This window comes from Lactuca virosa, chromosome 2 (genome assembly GCF_052849685.1).
Source record: "Lactuca virosa cultivar CGN04683 chromosome 2, Lactuca_virosa_CGN04683_v6, whole genome shotgun sequence".
NCBI lineage: Eukaryota > Viridiplantae > Streptophyta > Magnoliopsida > Asterales > Asteraceae > Lactuca > Lactuca virosa.
Window position 1 is genome coordinate 88502026 of NC_136427.1, and position 6788 is coordinate 88508813.

Consider the following 6788-nt stretch of genomic DNA (forward strand, 5'->3'; position numbering starts at 1 on the left):
CCGATCTTAACTTTATCTCTCTCTCGCTACTCTCTCTCTGTATATATATATATATATATATATATATATATATATATATATATATATATATATATATATATATATATATATATAGAGAGAGAGAGAGAGAGTAGTGACAGAGAGACAGAGTTAAGATCGGATGAGGACTCTTTTTAAACTGAGGACTCATGAGGAAACCTAAAAAAAATTGAAAAAAAATATAAAAAAATTACAAATCATAAAATCGAGCATAGTAATATATCGGAGAGAAAAAAAATTGGAAATTTTTTTTTTGGATCATTAAAATTGAAGGATGAATCATTTTTATGATCCATGATTCAATTTTAATGATGCAAAATAAAATTTCCAATTTTTTTTCTTTCGGATATAATAGTATTCTCGATTTTATGATTTGTATTTTTTTTCAAGTTTTTAAGGTGTCATCACGAGTCCTCACCGGAACCGAACTATATATATATATATATATATATATATATATATATATATATATATATATATATATATATATATATATATATATATATATATTCTGTGAACAAAAGATTGTTAAGAAGTTATGTTATATATTCTTATAAGTATTTTTATATATTCTTATAAGTATTTAAAAGGGTTATGTGAGCTGTGAGCATAATCTTATAAAGCGTGTAAAAATGTGCCATTTCATTCGTCGTACTTCAATTCTTTTGATGTGATCACAAAGAAAAAAAATACAAAATAATTTTAATTTTACTGCATTTCGCGACAGTTATTCGTCACATTTCAATTCCTTTGTAATATAATCTTTTAAAATTAATATTTCTTTCACATATTCTAAATTGTCAAATCTTTCCAAAGCAAAGCAAACATTCCATAAGTGGTCTTGGATCATTTTCTAAATTAATCAAGAAGCAACCCAAACACATAAAACAAACACACAAACGATTAAAATATTAAAACGTACGGCCTGTAAACATTTTGTTTTTCCATTTCTTCACTTTCGATCAATATACTAAAATTACACACCCATCTGTAAAACCGATCAATAAAAATTTGTATCTACCAGGTGTTTTCTGGAATATGACATGTGTTGGTACCATTAACACTTTGCGTTGGTATCATTACCATGCTAGATGAAAATGTAGCTCATTTTTTGCTAGAATGGATCCAACGTAAGAGAAAACATACTAGCACAACCAGAAAATATCAATACACTAAAAGGCATATATGATAACACAAAATACTATTCCAAAATATTCACCTTCATCAAACAATACATTAGGTGTTTTTTGGAAAATATTTTCGAAAAATATATCAATCGTCATTGTCGTTTTACCCGAGTCCACTACTAGAAATAATAAAATAAGATTAAAAAAGTAAACAAAAAGTTGCAAAAAGATTACATTAATAAAATATATGTATAAAAATAATACTCGTTCGGTCTCATATTTGTTTTCCACTTTTGATTTTGAAGTTTTTATTTTTCAACTCTAACCTTAAATATATATATATTTTTTGATGTATAATAGTTGATGCAAATATATGAATGAATTGTAATTTAAATGTATTTTGATTGTTATAAGTTTTATCTAGTAATTTATAACACGGAGAAAAAATATTTATGGTAAAAATTAAAGAATAAACACATCAAAAGGAAAAAAAAAAATTGACAACAATTATGAGACGGAGATAGTAAGTTTTAGAGAAAACTATAATTTTGGTCCTAAAAGAAATTCACTTAAATCGATTCTGTTTGAGATCAAAATCCTGCTTTTACAAATTTTGTAACGATTATTTTCCATTAAGAAAGTAAGGTCACGAGTTATGTTATTTTCATATTTACTATTAAAAAATTAACACATGGTTATCATGGTTATAAATTGCCATCAACCCGAAACTTTTGCATAATCCAAACCACTAACTCAAACAAACGCCAGAACTAGTATGCTTACCGTTCTTGAGAATAGTCGGGTGTCTCCGCCTCCTGCCACCGTTGGGGAGAGGTCTCTCCCGCTTACATTCTTGGACATGATGTGGCTATCCCACATCCCGGTCCACCAGACTTTCTTCTATGAGTCCACTCACTCTAAAGAATATTTCTTGGAAACAATTGTGCCGAACCTCAAAAATTCATTATCAATCACTCTTCAACACTTCTTCCCATTTGCAGGCAACATAATTCTGTTTCCTAACCCAAGTGTAGAGAAAAAACCTGAAATCCGTCATGTAGAGGGCGACTCTGTTGCAGTTACCATTGCCGAGTCTACTCTTGATTTCAATGATCTTACAGGAAATCATCCTCGTAAGTGTGACATGTTTTATCCACTTGTACCTCTACTTGGACGTGCAGAACAAGTATCTGACTACCTTATCATCCCACTTTTTTCTGTGCAAGTTACACTTTTTCTTAACTCTGGTTTCTGTATTGGGCTCACAAACCACCACTCCCTTTGTGACGCAAGCACAAGGTATAATTTCCTCGAGGCGTGGAGCTCAATTGCTAAACATGGAACAGATGAGTTTTTCTTAGATAGGGGATCTTTACCGTTTTATGAAAGAGTGCTTAAATACCTAAGCTCATTAGATGAAATTTCCTTAAATATACCCGGGTTTCCAGCTATTAATATGGAATACCAGCCTCGTCATCGTTTTAGACCTACTGATAACGTTCGGGGCACCATTGTCTTGACCCAAGCACAAATCGGTGGGATAAAGAACTGGCTATTCACTCAACTGCCCAAACATGGATACATATCATCTTTTTCTGTGGCATGTGCTTATATATGGCATTGCATAGCCAAATCATATGTTCATATTGGAGAAAAAAAGGGAGAGGATGACCTAGAAAGGCTTGTGTGTGCTGTGAATTGGAGGCCCCGCCTCGATCCACCAATTCCTCAAACTTATTTTGGTAACTGTATAGGGGCATCTATCACAAAAATAAAAAGCACCATCTTAGGAAGCAACAATGGATTTCTTACTGCTTTCAAATTATTTACAAATGATTTAAGCGACACACTAAAGAAGAAGAATGGAGTTATTGAAGATGGGGGGATGTTGATTAAGGCAGTATTTACACAGATACCGGGGATTATTGTGTCCGGAACACCAAAGATCAAGTTCTACGATTTGGATTTTGGATGGGGTAAGCCAAAAAAGCATGAGACTATATCAATAGATTACAATGGTTCAATTTCTGTTAATGCTACGAAAGAGTCACATGCTGATATTGAAATTGGTGTAACCCTTCCTGCAAAACAAATGGATGCGTTGCTTTCCATATTTAGCGAAGAATTGGAGAGCATATTTCAGTGAGCAAGAGAGACTTTTATTAAAATATGAGTAATGAGTAATGTGGATTTATCAATACGTTCAACCTTTATTTGTATCTTCTATTTAGTAAGCATGAGCACATTTTATATGTTATCAATAAAATCTCACTTTCTTAGTTGTACTTATTACCCATAATCATAGTTTTTTGTATATCTTTTTACCATTGAAAAAATTGTTACATAGCTATTTTTTTTTTATTAGAGAAGAACTATTTTAAAAATTCATTCCAACCACTTATAGTATTTTTAAACGTATCGTTATAAAACTTATAGTTTATTACAATTTGACTAAAGTTTTGTATAGGTTTTATTGTTGAAATGTAGGATATCTATTGCACATGCCCACGGCTCGTCCGATGTTCTTCAATGCTTCGCAGGAGATAAAAATACGTAATAGATTTTATAGTCAAACAACATCCATGATAATTGTTGGGTCTAAGTGTTGCGTCTTTGGGCTCGGTCATTAGTCCATTTAGTTTAGCCGGTTTGGTCCTGTCCAACTGTGGATAATCATTAGGGTTAGCATATAAATATTGCATGCATGTATAGCTTTCTAGTAGTTGTTCTCATTAATTACTTGCATTGTAACCCCAGCACACCTCTACAGTCGAAGTTCTTCATCGAGCTCTTCTGAGGTGTGAGTTATTAATCATTCGACATCATTGATCCATTCTTGTGTTCATTAGTTTGGTTTTCTGTTTAGAATCTATCGATCTGTCGTGTAATATTTCCAACAATTGGTATCAGAGCGGGAGACTGTGTAATACATACGCATATCTTCTGTTTGAAGAATCCATTAGGGTTTCCGCTTTTATCAATATATAGAAGCCGTCTTCTTCTTGTCGACGGTATATTGTGTGTTTGATAAAACCCTAAGTTCATCGTTACGAGTCTGATTCTAACAGAAAAAATCATCATGTCTCACGATGACTCTCAGATCAATCCAACAACATCTCCAACAGTATCGAATCTACTACAAGGATTCCCATTCTTTATACTCAAGATTATGAAGTGTGGGCGCATCACTTCAAAGACTATGTAGTTGGATCCGAAGACAATGGCTACTTAATCTAGGAAGCAATAACATTGGGTCCATTTGTTCACTCTGGAACAAACCGAACGGTCAAAACTCAAAAGGAGTATAACCAACTCTTGGCGGACATAGATAAGATCCCTCAAGACGAAAAAGACAAGGTGTTATGCAACGTTAAAGCCATGAGGATGATCAGGTTCGCATTGCAATCCGATACTTTTCGTCTGGTGAGTTCATGCACAACAGCTAAAGAAATATGGGATAGGTTGAAAGAATTGTACTCAACCGATGAGGATCTAGAACACTCAATCCAGACCCTTTTGCTCTCTGAGTTCGGTGCCTTCGAATAAAAACCTGAAGAGAAGCTTATTCAGACATTCGATCGCTTCAACCATCTACTCAGTAAGATAATGAAGCATGGTATTGAAAGGAAGGTGATTGAACAAAAGGTTACCTTCATGAATGGATTAAGGCTCGAATGGATGGCTGTAGTTTCAACTGTGAAGGCTCACGAGCAATTTAAATCATATTCACTGGCGAAACTGATGGGTATTCTCAAATCCCATGAAAGCGTGGTGACAAAGGAAGTGAAGGTAGTTTCGGGTGTGAGTTAACTGGCCCTTGTTTCTAAAGGCAAGAATGTAACAGACGAAGAGGAGGAATTTGATATATCAGAGTGTGATTTGTCCAACGAAGACTATGTTATGATGGTCATAAACCCAAAGAAGTTTACTCGCAGAAAGTTCCCGGTCAACAAGAACCGAAACTGGCAGGGAAGCTATAGTTCTGAAAAGGTGAAGGAAGAACCGAAGAATACCACTCAAAAGGATGATGAAAAGAAAGAGAGTAAGCTTGTGGGAGACTCTGGGTACGATTGCAACTACTGTCATGGCAAGAACCACTTTGCCAAGGATTGCATGCTAAGGAAGATGGCTGAGAAGAAGGAGGGTGAAGATGACGAAGCTTACTACATGAGAAAGTTGGAGGAGATAAAGAAGAAGAAAGCTTCTAACGCTTCCATGAATGCTTTGATTGTGCAGGAAAACGTTGTAGATGATGAGTTCGGTGGAGTGGAAGTTTGGTCTACAGATTTTGAGGATGAAGAGGTACGCAGACCCTCGCATGGAAGAGCATATGTGGCGAGAGAAGGAGTTGTTGAGTCGGCTGGGAGATGCTTAATGGTTACAACCGAAAGTAAGCATGAGGAAGCGAAGGTCTTGGAAGACAAATGTTTCGTTGCCAAGCCCATGAGTGAAAATATCAGCGATTGCGATCAGTTGATCAAAAAGGTACAAACTATCCTAGAATCTCATAAAGTACCAATAACAAACTACGAAAAAGACTTAAATGGATTAAAATCCAAGTTTTCTAATTTAAGTGGCAGTCTTATGCAAACTCGCCTAGCTAATTCTAACCTAACTGACCAACTCAGCAGGGCGTCTTCCAAAAGTGAGGAGAGAAGGATGTGGATTCAGTAGAAGGAGTTAGAGTTAAGTAGGGCTAGGGATGAACTTATTTATGTGCAAAGAGACAATTTGAAATTTTTGAAACAAAGAAATGTTTTCTGTTTGATTGCTAAACACCTATATACTAATATCACTCAGTTACATTTAGATTGTGAGATAGGAAAACAGATTCATAAAATGATTTTGCCTCTCCTTGAATTTAAGGAGGACGAAGTCATTGCTGAATGTGAATCTATAATGTCCTCGGATGAAATTTTGGTCACCTACAAATATGGACTGGACAAAATTGAATCTTTCATTGAGTCTAAAGAACATGAATGCATGCTTAAGAATTTATTGGATGAAAATGATAAATTAATAATAAAGACCGAGACTATATAGAAGTTTGACTCATCCAATGCCAAATTGAGTTCAGAAAATAAAATAAATTTAGAAACCACCTCTGAATTTGATGAGGACAGTGGGATGAGTGAAATCTTTGTAGAAGACGTGGTTGATTGTTCAGAATTTCTTAAGAGCGAACCCGAACCAACAAAACCCCTCATATCTGAAAATTCGGTTGAATACGCTCGGGTGTCAAAGGACAAGTCAAAGAAGCTCAAAGAAAAAGTCGTTGTCTATCAGAAGGTACAAACTACACCCAACCAAGTGTATGCAGTCACTGTGGTAACTAAGAAGCAAACGGCGAAGTTGACATCAATGGTTGACAAATATAATGCTGAAGGGTGTCATAACTTCTTCTGGTCTGCTCCCATTGATAATGCAGATGAAACAGTTGGTCTGTCAGAGCAAACCTCATGGAGAGTTAAGGGATGATACATACCCGAACCCCTCAACAAGCCCTCAAGCTTTGATAAACCCAAAACAAGTGGTACAAAAGACAAACCAAGCGTACAACTAAAAGCTACCAGCGATTCATCAACAACAACCGGTTCTCATGAGAAGAAAGCGAAACCTAAG

General features: G+C 35.0%; 1 pseudogene; it reads left to right on the plus strand.

Moving 5' to 3' along the window:
* The first annotated feature begins 1910 nt into the window (after nucleotides 1–1910).
* Nucleotides 1911–3465, plus strand: LOC145159273 (malonyl-coenzyme A:anthocyanin 3-O-glucoside-6''-O-malonyltransferase pseudogene; annotated as a pseudogene).
* Nucleotides 3466–6788: the final 3323 nt, after the last annotated feature.